Source organism: Protopterus annectens, chromosome 4.part0 (assembly GCF_019279795.1).
Source record: "Protopterus annectens isolate FY-2018-M chromosome 4.part0, PAN1.0, whole genome shotgun sequence".
NCBI classification, from domain to species: Eukaryota; Metazoa; Chordata; order Ceratodontiformes; family Protopteridae; genus Protopterus; species Protopterus annectens.
This window is the reverse complement of record NC_056733.1, coordinates 1137025920-1137042744: the sequence shown is the minus strand read 5'-3', so window position 1 is coordinate 1137042744 and position 16825 is coordinate 1137025920. Positions and strand designations below refer to the sequence as shown.

General features: G+C 45.2%; 1 protein-coding gene across 1 annotated transcript in view; it reads right to left on the bottom strand.

Moving 5' to 3' along the window:
* STK10 (serine/threonine kinase 10) overlaps positions 1 to 16825 on the bottom strand; it is a 2623461-nt gene that overhangs the window by 1089376 nt on the left and 1517260 nt on the right. The window lies entirely within an intron of this gene.

Sequence of the window (16825 nt, the reverse complement as noted above, 5' to 3'; positions counted from 1 at the left end):
TTCTCCATAGTGTCAATATTGTTTCCTGGGGGGGTGTAGGCACCTGCTATGACTATGTGTTTGCTAGAGTTTAGTTTTAATTTAGCAAGAATGAGTTCTATATCACTGACATCTTGGGAGTTGTAGTTAAGCTGTTCTACTGTGAGATTATTTTGAAACAGAATGGCTACACTTCCTCCTTTTTCCCCTTGCCTATCTTTCCATATAATATTGTAACCAGGGGGTGTGATCTCATTATCATGGTGTTCTGGTCTAAGCCAAGTATGGCTAAATCTGGTTTGTATAATGCCAATAGTGCATGGAGGTCATGAACTTTGTTGAGTATACTTCGTACATTAATGTTTAAGAGCAGAAGAGAGGAGGTTGGCCTGTTATAAAGAGGGTTTTGGTGGCTTAGGTTTGGGTGGAGTGAAGTAATGGGTCCTGGTTTGGGGTGTATGCCTCCACAGCAAGAGAGTTTTAGAGTTAGGTATAGGTAGAGCTTAAGTAGTTTTTGTAGTATTTTATTTCGTTTCTGGGATAAGTAGGGGTTAATTTTGTTTGCTGGTTTATAATTAACATAGGAGTAGTGTTGAGTTGGGGTAAGGTCAAATGGAGATATATGGAAGTGTTTTAGCTTTAGTGCATTGGTTGTGGTTTCTGTTTGCCACTGAGATGGATAGGTGAGATGAAGTTGTGTGTGGTAGGATGCAAGGATGGATAACCAGAGAAGAACTGAAGTAGTTAATGTATAGCAAGCTACCTTTAAGTGTAGGAAAGCTAATGTATTATTTGTTTCTTCTCTTTTTATGTTACCTTTTGTAGTGGGAGAGGAGTGGTGAGTAAGAGTTTTTGAATGGGTGGCAGAGGAGCAGTTAATGGAGTTAGTGACAAGGGTGTGGTGTGGTATGTGTGAGTGAAGACTGATGGTGTGGTTAGATTGAGAGATTAGGTGTGTGAGTTGAGGAGGGAGTGGCTAGCGGCTATAAGTGTAATTGAAATGGGGGTGGGTGGGAATGGGGGCAGCACTGCCCTAGAGGAGCAGCAGCAGCAGTTATGGAAAACGATCAGCTAGGAGAGGGCTATGGCTTGGAATTCACTGAAAAGCAATTTACTTTCCTGGAAAAGCTATTCTACACCTAACTTTCTGGTATTTACCTTCCTCAGAAAGAGATGCTATGCCTAAAAATCTTTGAGGAGGGAAGCCTAAAATCTATGAGGAGTGAAGAGCACAGGATATCTGGGGCTAGACTATGGTGTTAGAATAACTACCTGTAGCAAGGACTAGTCGGATCTCCCTTAAAAGTACTCCCTAGGCTAGTGATCATTAAGTAGTACTATAAAGCATAAAGACTTGACTAGTCTCCCTTAAAATGGCCTGGAGCAAACAGCCTGGACTAGAAGCCCTTAAAACAGTCAGGGACATACAGACTAGACTATTTTCCCATGAAAACAGCATGGAACAGCCAGCGTATTATTTAATAGGCCAGAGTACTACCTGGTATGCAGGCTAGGCCGACGACGCTATTGCAAGTAGGTTGGTTATTTATTTATTTTACATTTGTTAACCAGGAAATTCCAACTGGACCAGGTCCATTTTCAGCAGAAGCCCTGGAGAGAAAAGCTCCGGCATCAAGTTATACAAATATAGTACATCCAGCATAATACACAAAACAGGTTACATCATGTATGCTGAGCACAGTAATATAACAAGAAATAAAGAATTGCTTAATGGTTGCTTAATGTACGGCTTCCTACGTGACTTCAGACCCTCCTCTTACAAGCAATCCCTGTGACTGGGCCCCTACCAGCTTGTAATGGAGAAATTAGTAGTATCGCAACACAAAGCATGCTCACCAAGCATATATTTAAGGTTGAGGTTCAGTAGCATGTAGACCGTGAGCTTTAACAGTCAACTAAGTCACCACAGTTACGGATGACTGCATAGATAAAACTATTCCTATCTAGTTCAAGTGCTTAACTTGCCTACGTCCTCATGAGGCTAAGGCAGACATAAGATGTGAAAGCCTGCTGTTATCTGAACAGTGCTGTAACAGGACGCCACAGGATTCAGAGCACGGCGGGAGTGCACTGAACAACCGAGACCTTTCCCCAGGTAATTCTTGATACTACAGATAGATCCAGACTGAGGAATAGTTTAGGGTGTCATTAATAGAGCGATATATGCTTTAAAAGAGAGCCGATATTGACAATAACATCTTTGAGGTCAGCAGCTATTGGGTACTGAACGGCAGAACATTTACGGCAAAACGTTTAGTTGCAACTACAAGTAGAAAACACTTATCCTGGTTGCAAATGCAAGTAGCAACAACACTCATTGAGTAGAGAGATCACAATTAATACAACTACAAGTGGAAAAAACACTAACCTAATTGCTAACACAAGTAGTTAAACTTATTTCAGCAGAGAGATCACTATTAATACATCTACAAGTGGGAAACACTTCTCATTTTCAGCAGAGTGATCACAATTACAGCTGCCAATACAAAGTGAAAGCCACATATACGGCAGAGAGATTACACTAAAGACAGCCGTTTACAGCATATGCAATGTTTAGGGCAAACTGTTATTTGGTACAAGCAGACAGACGTTTTAGTCACAAATACATCGTAAAGACACATGTGCAGCAAGAGATAATGCCATGTACAATGCAGTTTAGGCCCAGTAAGGGTGCTTACCTGGTCAGCATACAAACCACTGCGTAGGGCGCTATGGATATGGTAGGGAAATGCCGCTGAACCCCAAGTGTGAGTTTTAAACAGGCGCAAAGAATTCTGGGAGTGTGTGGTGATGTAATGCCTTAGGGGGATGGAGTAGTTGTTCCTGATTATGCCAGGAGGTGGCGTAGTACTGTCCTAGAGGAGCAGCAGCAGTAAAAGGAAATATGCCATATACAAAGAAAAGTAATGGAATATGTTTACATTGCTAAGAAGAAGAAACTACTGAACATTTGTTTTTGAAATGTAAAAGAGTAAAAACGTTATGGGGAAACTATGCAAAAAAGATTTTTTTCTGAGGATATAAAAGAAATGTGGAAAATAAACATGGATATGATTAAATATGGATATTATAAGAACAGAAGTAAATAACACGTTAAAAATAATAGAGAGTTATGTTATATGAACCAAAGGCGAGTGCGCTACCTTTTGCACCACCGACACTAATAGCAACTAGAAAAATGGTTTTCAAAGATAAAAACTATAAAACTACTTTAACCACTTGTTTAAAGGGGGGTTGTGTCAATGCCTGTACAGGCACTGTAAGATCCCAAGGAGGAGTGAAATTCTTAATAGGTGGTCTGAGTAGAAAGGTGCCTTTAGGAACACTTTGCACAGCATGAAATAAGCCGCCAGGGAGTAATGATTTCTGCCAAAATGAAAACTGGAAATTGAAGATAATTGTACCTTAGAATAACTTGCAACACTGAGGAAAACTGAAGCAAAACAATCTAAAACAGCTGGAATGCATGGAATGGGGACTGAGAAAGATACAAGTACCTCTCATAAGCTCAAACAGAGAAACATTTCCATTTGCTCTTCTTTTGGGAAGAAGTGAGGATGTGCAAAACCTCAGCAGAACTGTTTAGCTATCAATGGTAGAAGAGAAACCATATAGTGAGCTTGACAGCTTGGATGTCCAGTTGAGGCAGCCAGTATAGGTGAGACAGAAGATCTGGAAAAGGATCCAGTACCCAAGGAGGGCATATTAAGTGAAGTTCAATGAAAGGGAAATCATACCTGTTGAGGTCAGAATGGGGTAATGAGGATCACTGTTCTCTTTTCTTGACATGCTTCCTGTAGAAACTTAGGAATAATGAAGGTAGGTGAGTAAGCGTAGAGGAGACTGGGGGCCAACTGTGGATCAGAGTGTCTCTCAGTGGCTCCCCTTCTGTGGGGGATCAGTGCAAAAAAACTGCTGCATCTAGAGTTCTGGGGAAAGGTGAAAAGATCTCAGCGTGGTTAACCCTATTGACAAATTATCTGCTTTGCCACTGATAGCTTGAGAAACCATTTGTGAGGCGATAGATCTACTCACTCTGTCCACTAACATGCTACACTTCCGCAGAATATGAGTTGCTATTAGAAAGGGATATGAAGAGATCACCACTCCCACACACTCACTGCTTTACAACACAAGGGATAGGAGCAGGTTTTCCCCCATTTGCTGATGTATCATACTACTGACATGCTGTCTATCAGTAAACCAATCATCCCCAAATGAAGAACATCCTGGGAGGCATGCAATGCTAGGAGGACTGTTATCTCTAGAACAGTGATGTACAGATTGACCTCTAAGGGAAACAATGTGCCTTGAACTATCTGTCCAAAGCAATGCCCCCCAACCCCAGATGGGAAATGTCAGTGGTCACACTAGCGCTGGGTAAGGGTGGAAAAAAAAAGGAAGACCCTGAAGAACTTCTGGTGCATGAATCCACCATATACATACAAATATTTCAAGCACTGACATTAATGGCCTTTTAACCTGCCAATATAACAAATCTATTGCTCCCTGTTCTTATAAATACCTAAACTAGCGTTTGCTTTATTGTAATTTGGTAGTCTATTTCATGCATCAGCTGCTGTCTCAAAGAATCAATTAGTACACCTCTTATTCATACAGGATCTTCTACATAGGTTGTCTGATGATTCTCTACTAATTTTTGATAACTACAAACAATCCCAGAGATAGTTGTCCTTAAATGTCCAATACACCCGAATAAGATCTCAACTTAAATATCTATATGTTCCTGGCAAATCTTAGTGATTAGAATGGGAAACTTCATGGGATGTCATCTTATCGACCATTGGACACAGCCAGTGTCCATTGTAGCACTCTCATATAAAATCTTACAAGTGGTACAAGTGTTATAGAGGCATCCAAAGAGCTGAGGAACTTTAAAACTAACTTGACTGGGGGGTGATTGAACAGACAAGAGTTGTGCACCCTGATGCTGCAAGGTGGTCAGTCTGGACTGAGGTAGTCTTGCTACCTGGGAAACTACACAGGTGAGCAGTTATGAGCTCCAGGACTTGATTGGGAGAGAGATCTGATTTATTGTAATTGACTGATTCTCAAATCAAGTCACAGATTGAGCAGATAGTCCCTAGTGCGAGTCAAAAGATGCTTGGTGGGAGTAGTGAGGAGCCAGTCATCGAGGTAGGGAAACACCCTGAAACCTGGCAATGTCAAGTGAATTGAAACCACTGCCATACATTTGGTGAACACCCAGGGGGTGTGGTGAGACCAAAGGACAGGGCTCTGAACTGGAAGGGACTGGTTCCCAGCTGGAAGTGAAGACATTTCCCGACTGTCTATTTTTATGTGGTAGTATGCATCCTGGAGATCTATCGAGCACATTGTCCTTCCTCAGTAGCATTAGTATGGACTGAATCATAACCATTCAGAACTTTGTGTGTTATGTAAGCAGATTTAGATGACGTGGGACTAAAATTGTCCTGAGGTCCCCCTTTTCCTTTGGCACCAAAAAGAATCTCTAATAAGTTCTGAACCTGTGCTGATCTGGTGGGACCTTTTGGATTACTCTGTCAATAGCTTCTCGAATTCTAAGGGTGCAGCTTCTCTTTGGTGGGGTGCCACGTTGGGATTGTAATAGCCTCTGGTAATTATTGCTTGCATCTAGCCATCTTTGCTGATGGACATCCACACTCATGGGTACAGAGATAAGTGCCCCCTGACTGCCTCCATAGTGCAGCATTTGGGTAATCCTTCAGGACTGCTTATAAGGCTTCTTGGTAAACTCACCCCTGAAGCCTTGATTTTGCAGGCCTCCTCTGCCACATGAGAGACATCTACCATTACAACTCCTCTCTCTGCCACAGAGAGATCCATCTTCATAGGAATCCTGGGAAAAAACTTACAGTTATTGGAACCATATCTTCCTGCCCCTTTCTGGTTCCTACAGAAGGCCCTCTGAGGGGTAGAAAACCATATTCTCATGGCAGACAGTTTTCCCATCCTGTTGAATCCTGCAGAGAGACTCTAACTTTGGGCCCAAACAGTGTTGATCCATCAGCAGGAGCATTTATGAAGGATGTTTTGAAAAGCTCCACAAAAAAATCGCATAATTGCATCCAGGCATGCCTCTGAACTGTAATGCCTTAGCCTGCAGCTCTGGAACCAACCTCTGCAGCACTGACTATCAAACACATGTAGGCGTTTGAAACGGACTGAAGGGTGGCCAGAAGGGAAGACACTGTTTTCTTGTCCTCTATAGTCATGGACTCTGACAGGGACTTGGATAGCTCTACAGTCAAGTCCCACTGAAACCTTATTGTGTGCGCCAAATAGTTCAGAGGTTGGAAAGAAAGTTTCACTGAAGCATAGATTTACTTCTGAATCTGTCCAAGGCCCTAAACTTTCTGTTAGGGGAATGGACAGAAAGACTTTCCTTGGCAAGTTCCTTTTTAGTGGCTGCTGTCCTGCTCCAGCGGGCACAGTCCATGGGTGCCTCTAGATATTTGGCTGGCTTCTAGGGATTGAGATCTGCTGCACCTGGATCCTTTCATGCCCAATGGGAAATCAGATCCACAATTTCGTCAACCCCTCCCCTTCAGTGAAGTCCATGTCTTCGGTTAGTGACTCCTGCAGGGAGTATATGTGCCTCTCTCTTGCGCTTCTGGGGAGCTTCCATGGAGGGATAACTGGGGGTGAAAGCCAGGGTACCTTTTTGGCTAGGCTTGTATAGGCCCTTGGGCTGATAGCCCAGTAAATACCTATGAACCTATAAGACTCAGAAATCTTCAGGGAATCCTGTATAAGGGCCATCTCAAGACTATGGAACAGAATGAGCAGACTCAGGACACAGAGCACACAGATGGGGAGGTGAGGACATGAGGGGAGCAAGTATGTCCTTTCTCATTACATGGAGAAACGTCTCTCTACTGTCTTGAAGGCAGAAGCCAAGAGAGATCCCAAAACTACCCCAGTAGGAGCTGAAGCCACATGACTAGGATAACCCATGGAATCCCCCTGACCTTGTCTTGAACCAGAAGTTGGGGCCATGACATCTAATGCCAAAGTCCTGATGTGAAGAGATAGCTCTGAAAGTCTCAGAATTCAGCTCATACCCCTTGATCCAGCGACAAAGCTACGGCTCCAAGATCCTGCTGGCTATGACAGAGTTGGTGCTGGGAGATCAAAGAAGATGCCGAAGTCCAAGAGGACCAAACCTTCAGATCTAAAATGGACAATCCCAGAAATCCTGGATCAGATGCCTCAGAATCCGAGAGACAGATCAGAGTAGGAGTAACAGTTGAGTTCAGGGACAGTTTAAAGCTCACAGGTCCGGTGGGAGATGGAGCCAGAAGAACTTTCAATTGAATTTTGGTCTTGAGGAATTTTCTTATTCTATCCACATCCACTTTGGACTTGGACAAGCTCCTAATGGAGGATGAATAGGTTAACTGAGGTCTCAAATCCCTGAAGGGCATGCTTTGAAGGAATGAAGAATGTCATCTAGAAGCTATCAGCTCCAGGGGGAATCCAGGCTTCCTTCAAGAAGGAGATTTGGTGGAAGACTTTGGATGAAGTTAGATCCAAGGTCTTCTCAATTTTAGAAGTTGGAACTGGAGCCGAGTGAGGACAGCAGTCAGGGGAATGGTTCCTTGGCTCCTTAGACTTTTCTACAATCTTTTCCCCTTTGTCCCCTTTAGATTTATCCACGTGCTTCTTTGTGGAAGTTCCAGACACACTTGATAAAAAATGAAGGAAGTTAATTTTTTAACACCAATTTATTCCTGTGTTCTACCAGAGTTATGTGGTAAAAACCTGAGCAAATATCACATATGATATTGAGATGACTGGCCCCTAAGCAATATATGCACTCAGAATGACTATCAGAGTTGGGGATTTTATGGCTGCAGGAAATACACTTTTTGGCATGATGCCAGGGTAATTCTATGGGCTAGGCTTGCAAAGGCTCCAGGGCCGTTAGCCTAGTACACACCTATGAATCCAGTAGGCTTGTCCAGCACGTTGTAAAGTAAGAACAGCAACAGTAACAACAACAAAGGGAAACAGCAACAAAAGGCTAATGCCAGCAATGGTAATGAAGATTATCCTGTTTAAGGTGATAAAAAGGAAGGAATACCAGCAATAGTATGACAAACACTTAACTTCTAGTAAAGAAAAGGAGGAAGGCACAAGGCCTAAATGTATAATATAGCAAGACAGCTGTGTATATTTTTTTTACTAAACCACGTATCTGCCAACGCTTGAGCTACTTCAACCACGTCCGAATGCTGACAGCGGCAAATGAGGTCTTTGGTAATACAGGATTTGGAGGGGATTATGGGTAAGGGGGGAGCTTGAGCTATGGATCCCAAGTCTTAAAAGTGGCCAAAATCAGATCTGAGGTTGCATCCAAGACCATATTGGTTGAGGAATGGATGAAAAATTCAGCAACAGATTCAGGGGTTACGGCACCAACATCTCAGAGCTTTCTTGCCCCAGAACAAGGGAGGCTAGAGCCTTGCCAGAAAGGTATGTGTCAGGGGGGAAAAAAACACACCCTAGTGTTATTTAAAAAAAACAACAACAGAAAGCGGGGGAAAGGAGGGTGGGTGTTTGCACTGCAACAGTGATCTATTGAAACATCTATTGTTACTGTAAGTTTACTTACACAACTGTATGTTCATCATTAGATCATTGCAGCTGTAGCCTGAGCTATACGAGATGAATACCAAAGCTTGGAATGAAAGGGAGGAGGAAGAATGATCAGAATCCAGGAGCCATTATAGATTTACAGATTCACAGGGAAGTACATCGAACAACGAACCAACTCCAAAAAATCCAAGAAAACTGTCTCACAACACTGCATCCACACAACAGAATTTATTATAACTCAATAAAAAGATAAGCACTTTCATCTGAAAATGTTCAGACTTCATCAGATAAAACCATTTTCAAATCTGCACTCAAAATATGCTTTACAGATCACGTGAATCACCCATTTAAACGTAGACCATGAAATGTTTTAAGCAACAGTAACACAAGATATAAAATTATCTCTCATGAGATTTCCACTTTAACAAACACTTGATCAATATCATATTATTAAGTCCCAGGAACCAAAGTATTTACAAGCATTTCCCACCATAGTTCCCTTTCTTCAGTACATAGATTCCAAGCTCCACCCTTGGGATGTTGCTTAATTTTTCCAGTAATTATAAACAAAAATTTATACACAGGAAATTCCTTAATATGTCTAAACAAGACACTGGTGGTCTTTTCTTTTCTGACTTCATAGTTATGTTCATATCTGTCTGTGATCTGGTCTGTGATCACATGTTCAAATTTGCCTATATAAAAACTGTTGTGCTGTTGGCAAATTGCAGCATAAACAATACCTCGTTTGACAATTAAATTTTCCTTTTAGAAAGACTGTCTGATCTCTAATAGTAAGAGAATCAGCCTAGAGTAAGAGTATAAATGGACATTGTGGACATGCACCACATTTCTTCATACCAACCATAATACTTCTATTCTAATTTGAAAAGCCCATGCTACCACACACTTTTTTTTGAAACTATCTCCTTTTTTATACACAGTACTCGGGGCTTCTCTTAAATGCTTACTCAAAGTACGATCACTGGAAATAAACTGCTAGTTTTTCTTAATAATGTTATCCACATCTCAATGGAACTCCAGAAGACAGGAAACAGTTGATGGGCTTTACACAGTTTTAATGCAGTAAGAAAGCACGACACAAACGATACTCCTTGAAAATACGTTTGCGTCCTCAACTTCATCAGATACAACAAACTAAATTACATGCCTTAAATACTTCAATTAAATACAAATTCACCAATAAAAACTTTTAGTTATGTACTTACCATCACTTCAGATGTATGGGATCCATCTCGCCTACATTCTGTACTGATGGGTTCGGAGCCGATCCTCGGCTCCGACTCAGCACGCTATACTATAGAACGAAGTCTCTTATTGGCTGAGCTATCCCACATCCCAGGATGCACCACCACTGCTTCCCCAGATCTTGTCTGTCCGCACACATGCACACACACATAGACTGTTGATATAATATTACCAGATGTTTCAAGAGAGGAAACAATTGAACTCGGACTGTCCGGTCTCTTCTGATCTCCAAGGCAGGGGGAAGGAGGGTGGGTTATTAGGAATGTAGGCAAGATGGATCCCATACATCTGAAGTTATGGTAAGTACATAACTAAAAGATGTAATGTGATCCTATCTCGCCTACATTCTGTACTGATGGGACAGCGTCCCTAGCACCTGATTCCTGGGTGGCTCACTGGAAAACACTACTGAGAACTGTGGAACCAAAGGAAGCTTGCCCCCGAGATGCCACATCCAATTTGTAATGAGAAATAAAGGTGTGAGGAGAAGACCATGTAGCCAATGCACAAATGTTACTAATAGCAAGCTTGGAATGAAAGGCTGCCGAAGTAGCCATAGCCCTGGCAGAATGAGCTTTTACTGTAGCTATAAGCTCTTTGTTAGAAATGAAGTAAGTATGACTGATACAGTCTCTGATCCACTTGGCAATAGTGACTTTCGTGACAGCTTTGCCCAATTTATTATCCGAAAAGGACACAAACAATTGATCTGCTTTTCGTGTTTGGTGCGTTCTATCCAAATAGAAGCGTAATTGTCTGTGGACATCTAAGGTGTGAAAGATATACTCCACTCTGTTTGAATACTTTGGGAAGAAAACTGGAAGTTCCAGTGATTGCTGCAGACAAAAAGTAGAACAAACCTTAGGAACAAAGGATGGGCTCGGTCTGAGGGATACTCTATCCTTGTGAAAAACCAGATATGGTGGTTTGATACATAGGGCTTGAAGTTCTGAAACTCGTCTGGCTGATGTAATTGCAACTAATAAAGCAGTCTTCCAAGAAAGACATTTTAAGTCACAAGTTGCTGCTGGTTCAAAGGGGGAAGAGGTTAAAGCACCTAACACCACATTAAGGTCCCACGGTGGAGCGGGATGAGATATCGGGGGCCGTAGCAGCCCAGCACCTTTCATGAAGGCTTTACACAACTTGTTGCTCATCAAAGGTGGTTCTATGCTCTCATGAAAATTGGAAATAGCCGCCAATTGAACTTTGATGGTAGAGACAGAACAACTTTGGTTGAACAGAGAAGCTAAAAACTTCAGAACCTCTGACACTGGGGCTGTCATGGGGTCTAAGCCCCGGAGTTGGGCCCAAATAGCAAATCTCTTCCATTTGCTGTTATACATTTTCTTAGTAGAAGTCTTGTGGGCCGAGGATAAGATATGTATGACTTCCGGGTCCAAAGCATGGTTCCTGACTATGGTCAGAAGAGGAGGAGCCAAGCTGTTAACTTCAACAAGTGGAGGGACTGATGTAGCTGTCCCGACTGATGGGTCAAGAGATCCGGAACTTGGTCCAGGAACCATGGACCGTCCAGTGCATATTTGAGAAGAAAGGGAAACCAGACTTGACGAGGCCAGTATGGGGCAACTAAAATCATTTTGCTCTCCAAGCGAATCGCCTTCTGGATCACCTTGGGAAGAAGGGGAACCGGAGGAAAGGCGTATAGCAGACCGGTGGGCCAAGCTTGGACTAGGGCATCCTTGGGAATCTCCCCCGGAACTGGGATGAGAGAGAAGAACTGTTGGCATTTCGTGTTGAGGGGGGTTGCGAAAAGGTCGCAGCAAGGAGTTCCCCATCTCCTGAAAATCTGAGTTGCTACTCTGTCGTTCAGAGACCACTCATGAGGGGAGAGAATAGTTCTGCTCAGCTTGTCGGCTATCACATTCGATTTCCCTGGAATGTGTGTTGCTACCAGAAAACGTCTGGTTGCAATCGCCCAATCCCATACCTTCATGGCCTCTCTGCAAAGAGGGTAGGATCTGGTCCCTCCTTGCTTGTTCAGGTACCAGATTACCGACATGTTGTCGGACTGGATGGCAATCGTGCCCTGGGGGATTTAACTGTGTAGTGCTTGCAGCAATAGAAGCACCTCCCTCATTTCCAGTATGTTGATGTGGAGGAGACTCTCGTCGGAGTGCCACTGGCCTTGGACTGACCTGCCCAGGAAATGTCCCCCCCACCCCGTCTGGGAGATGTCCATAGTCAGTGTGGCCACTGGGGGTGGTGGAACGAAAGGTCGCCCCTGATCCAGGTTGGAGGAAAGAAGCCACCAACGAAGGTCCTGTTTGCACGTCTCTGTGATCAGAATGTGGTGACTGAGTGGGAGATCCTGATAAGACCACTGGACTGACAGGAGCCACTGGAGAATCCTCATATGTAAGAATAAACAACAGGAACAAGTTCCACCAGGATTTATTAAAAGCTCATATGTAACCTTGCTAAGGGGACTAGGAGAACTGTGGCCGACATGGACCCTAACAGTTGTAGGACCATCCTCGCTGGGGCTCGACGTCTGAGGAGCAAAGCTTGAACTTGAGCCTGTAGTGTTTCTATCCTCTCTGCAGGAAGATAGACTCGCATTTGCTTTGAGTCTATCTCTGCTCCGGTAAACCAGATGTGCTGAGATGGCAGCAACACGGACTTTGACCAATTGAAGGTGATTCCTAGGGAGTTGCCTAGAGATATAGTGGTTGCTAGGTTCTGCAAGAGTAGACGCCTGGAGGTGGCAGTTAGGAGCCAGTCATCTAGGTATGGAAACACCTGGAATCCTAGACTTCTCAGGTGAGCAGTCACCACCGCCAAACATTTGGTGAACACCCTAAGGGCTGTGGTGAGACCAAAGGGCAGTGCACGGAACTGGAAATGACTGTCTCCCAGGCTGAAGCACAAGTGTCTCCTGGACGCCTGATCTATCAGGATGTGATAATAGGCGTCCTTGAGATCTATGGAGCACATCCAAACACCTTTCTCCAGCAGCGGGAGAATGGATTGTAAGGTGACCATCCGGAACTTGGACTTTTTCACTGAACGATTTAGTTTGCTGAGATCCAAAATGGGCCTCAAGTCCCCGGTCTTTTTTGGCTTCAAAAAGAATCTTGAGTAAGTCCCTAATCCGGTCTGGCCTGCGGGGACAGGTTGGATGGCTCCTTTTTGAAGCAGCTTTGATATTTCGTTGGCTTCAAGATCCCGTTGACTGGGTGGCGGGTCCGGGATTTTCTGGGATGAAGGTGGGGGTTGAGAAAAGGGGATGGTGTAACCTCCGGCGATGATTCGGAGCACCCATCGGTCCTGAGTGATACTCTCCCAGGCCTTTAGATGCTTTGAAAAACGACCCCCGACTGGCTCCGGAGCTGCACAGTCGGGCACTCCTTCAGGGATGCTGGAAGGTTGAGGAGCCATGAAAGGACTCGCGGTCTCCAGTGTTGCGGGGGCCTCCACCGCCTCTGGGCGGCGTCTTCCTGAAAAATTTCCCCCTCCTCTGTCTCTAGAAGAGGGATCGCTCTGCTGCGAAGAGTAAGGCTTTTGAGATTTACGGAACCACATTTCCCCCCCTCTTCTAGCCTTGGGATAAGGCCTGAAGGGAGTGGAAAACCATGCCCCTACGGCAGTTAAAGTCTTACCCTCTTGTTCACAGTGAGTCAAGGTGTCCTTTACCTTGGGTCCAAACAGAGAGGATCCATCAAAGGGAGCATCAGTAAAGGAAGACTCAAAGGCCTCCGCAAAATGACACAGGCGGAGCCAGGCTTGTCTCCGTAGAGCAACGCCTATTCCCGCCGCTCTGCTCGCCCCCTCGGCTGCATATGAAATGAGCCTCATGGACGAGTTCGATAACGATGATAGGGTAGCCAGCTGAGAGTTAACCATCTGGGCCAACTGCTCAGGTAAGTTACTCGAGAGGGTATCTGAAAGTTCCTTGACCAGATCCCTCTGAAGTCTGGTGAAGTGCATCAAATAATTCAGAGACCTTAAAGTAAAGGCCGCTGAAGTAAGGGTGCGCTTCCCGTACCGATCCATGCTCCTAGACTCTTTATTAGGAGGATGAACGGACGTTGAAGCCTCTGCCACATCTTGTTGGGTAGCAGATGCCACCACCAGGACATCTACAGCCACACCTTTGGAGAGAAAATCCTTTTCAGGGGGTGCTGAGAGAAATTTATTGGGGCGAGCTGGCACCGGTTCCACAGAATCTGGTGTTCCCACGCCTTAGAGATCAAATCCAGGAGCTCATCGAAGGGCGGAGACACCCAGGAGGCGGAGGGCTGAGCCCCGAAGGCCTTGAGGAATACAGACTCCTCAGCGGAAGGGGGTTTGGACTGCCAGCCGCCTCGTTGCTTCAGGATCTCCAAAATGCCCGCAAAGGAGACATCATCCGAGGACGACTTGGGGGACCCCTCCGCATCATCGAGGTCGGTGTCCGAGGTGAGAGACTCATCCGGGGAGTCGACGTGCTTCCTCTTGCACTGTCTCTTCCTCGGAGGTTCCTCCGAAGAGGCTTCGGAGGGACCTTCAGGAAGGAGGGAACCCCTGATGGGGGTGGCCTCAGGCCCCAGGGCTCCGCTGTCTTGAGACAGGGGGACTACAAAGGAACCAGTCTCCGTGCCAAGGGAAGGTGACGGTGAGACGGTGGAGGTGGCCAAAGAAGATTTTGCCAAAGCACTCCTCATGGCCCTGAAGGCGGGACCCCCAGAGTCCTGGGAAGGTCCAACCCCCGAGGCCACAACAGTAGACGGCACTCCCGCAGCCGACGCACTGAGAGGGAGGCTCGGAACCGAAAACATCGGTCCCGAAGCGTCACCCCCGGGGCCGACAGAGGAGGTCCGAGTACCGAACTCCGACCCGAAGGGCGGGGTTGGAGTAAGGGTCGGAACTGACCCGAAAACCTCCACCGGCTCCACCAGCACCGACTCCAACGGAGCCGAGGCTGTTGGAGGAGGAACCAAGATGACAGGGTGGGCAACCGGCTCAGGAGCCAACTGGGCTGGAGCCGAAACCAACTTTTGAAAGACCGGAGACTGAAACAGCCTTTGAAGCAACCTGTCTATGTCCGAATCCGACATTCTCGAAGACCGAGAAGAGATCGAACGAGTTCGAGTCGACTTTTCCACCGGTTCCGAAGGACTGGGGGACCGGCTCCGAATAGTCTCGATAAATATCGGTGCCGAGGGAGACTCCACAACCATTGCAATTTCCCTCAGAGCCAAAGTGGACTTCGGCGCAGAAGGAGAAGAGTCTGAGCGGGCAACTCTCATCGGCTCCGAAGACAGTGGAGCCGATGAAGGTGACCCGCCTCTTGAAGCTCTAGCCATCGACTCCGAAGCCAGAGGAGTTGAGGCTGGAGGCATAGAGGCAGACCGTTCCGCCCTCGGCTCCGAAGTCCGTGGAGCCGACGGAGAAGCCTGCCGAGATTTCTTTGTAGCCGGTTCCGACGGGCTGGTCGGAGCCGACGATTTCTTTTTCTTTGAAGGTGAAGAGGAAGAAGATAAAGCCTCCTCAAAGGAAGGGGTGATAAGCCCTTTTAAAATCAATTTATTTTTCCTCTCTTGGAGGACACGGGAGGAAAAAGCGTGACAAACGCTGCATGACTCTTGAAGATGCTTAGGGCCTAAACAATAAACGCACAAAGAGTGGTCGTCCGTAATGGACATTTTGTAACTGCATTTAGAGCATTTTTTGAACCCTGATGCTCTGTGCTCTTTTGACATGTTGATACACAAATCACTACTACAGATATAAACTTTAAATACACCAAAAGTTAAAGGAAATACGTAAATTGAGGACAAGGCCCCTCCAACTTAAACGGGAACACTTGACCCAACTCTAAACTAGCACGGAAAGACTCGCACTAAAAACTTTCAACAACGCGCGAGGGCAAGGCCCCTCTAACTTAAACAGGATCCTTTCCCTCAAACTAAGACAATTTTACCACAAAAAAACTGAAATCTCAGTCACACAACAACGAATAGCTGTTAAAACAGCTTTTGGGTAGATTAGAAAAAAATTTCTGACAGAAATTTTAGAAGTAACAAACACTTAGCTCAGCCAAGTCCAAGACCACCTCTTTGCTGTAGAAGCGGCAAACGAGATCTGGGGAAGCAGTGGTGGTGCATCCTGGGATGTGGGATAGCTCAGCCAATAAGAGACTTCGTTCTATAGTATAGCGTGCCGAGTCGGAGCCGAGGATCGGCTCCGAACCCATCAGTACAGAATGTAGGCGAGATAGGATCACATTACATCAGTGTATTACTGTTTACCCACTGAAATGACTAAACAATGGTTTATCCTTGCCCCCAGTTTTAAAGCTGAGAGCGGCAAGATTATAACATTTACCAAAACTTAAACAAATGTGGCATTTAATTGTGATGAGTCCCTGGATAGTGAGATTCTGTCTTCTTCTTTCAGCTTTTTCCCGGTTAGGGGTCGCCACAATGGATCACCTGTCCGCTCATGATTGGCAGTGGAGTTTTACAGTGTCGAGTTGCCAGCCCGGCGCCCAACTTTCCACAGAGGGCACACACACACATGCACTCACACCTAAAGCCAATTTAGAGTGTCTAATCCACCTACTGCATGTCTTTGGGATGTCGGTGGAAACCGGAGCACCTGGAGGAAACCCACGCGACCACAGGGAGGACATGCAGACTCCACACAGAAGGCACACCAGCTGAGGATCGAACCAGAGGACCTCTTGCTGTGAGGCGACAATGCTAACCACTGCACCACCATGGCTGCACCATAGTGAGATTCTGTATTTAATTTAAATGTGAAGCAGCTATGAGTTTTACAGCCAGTAGACAGCACACAAACAACATTTTTGAATTTTATACAAGTATTTTTATGATTTATTATCCTTAAGGAGAGAATTGTTTCAACATTTATTGATGCAAGCAGTTACAGGGTTTATTTTACATTATGAACTGTATTAAAAAGA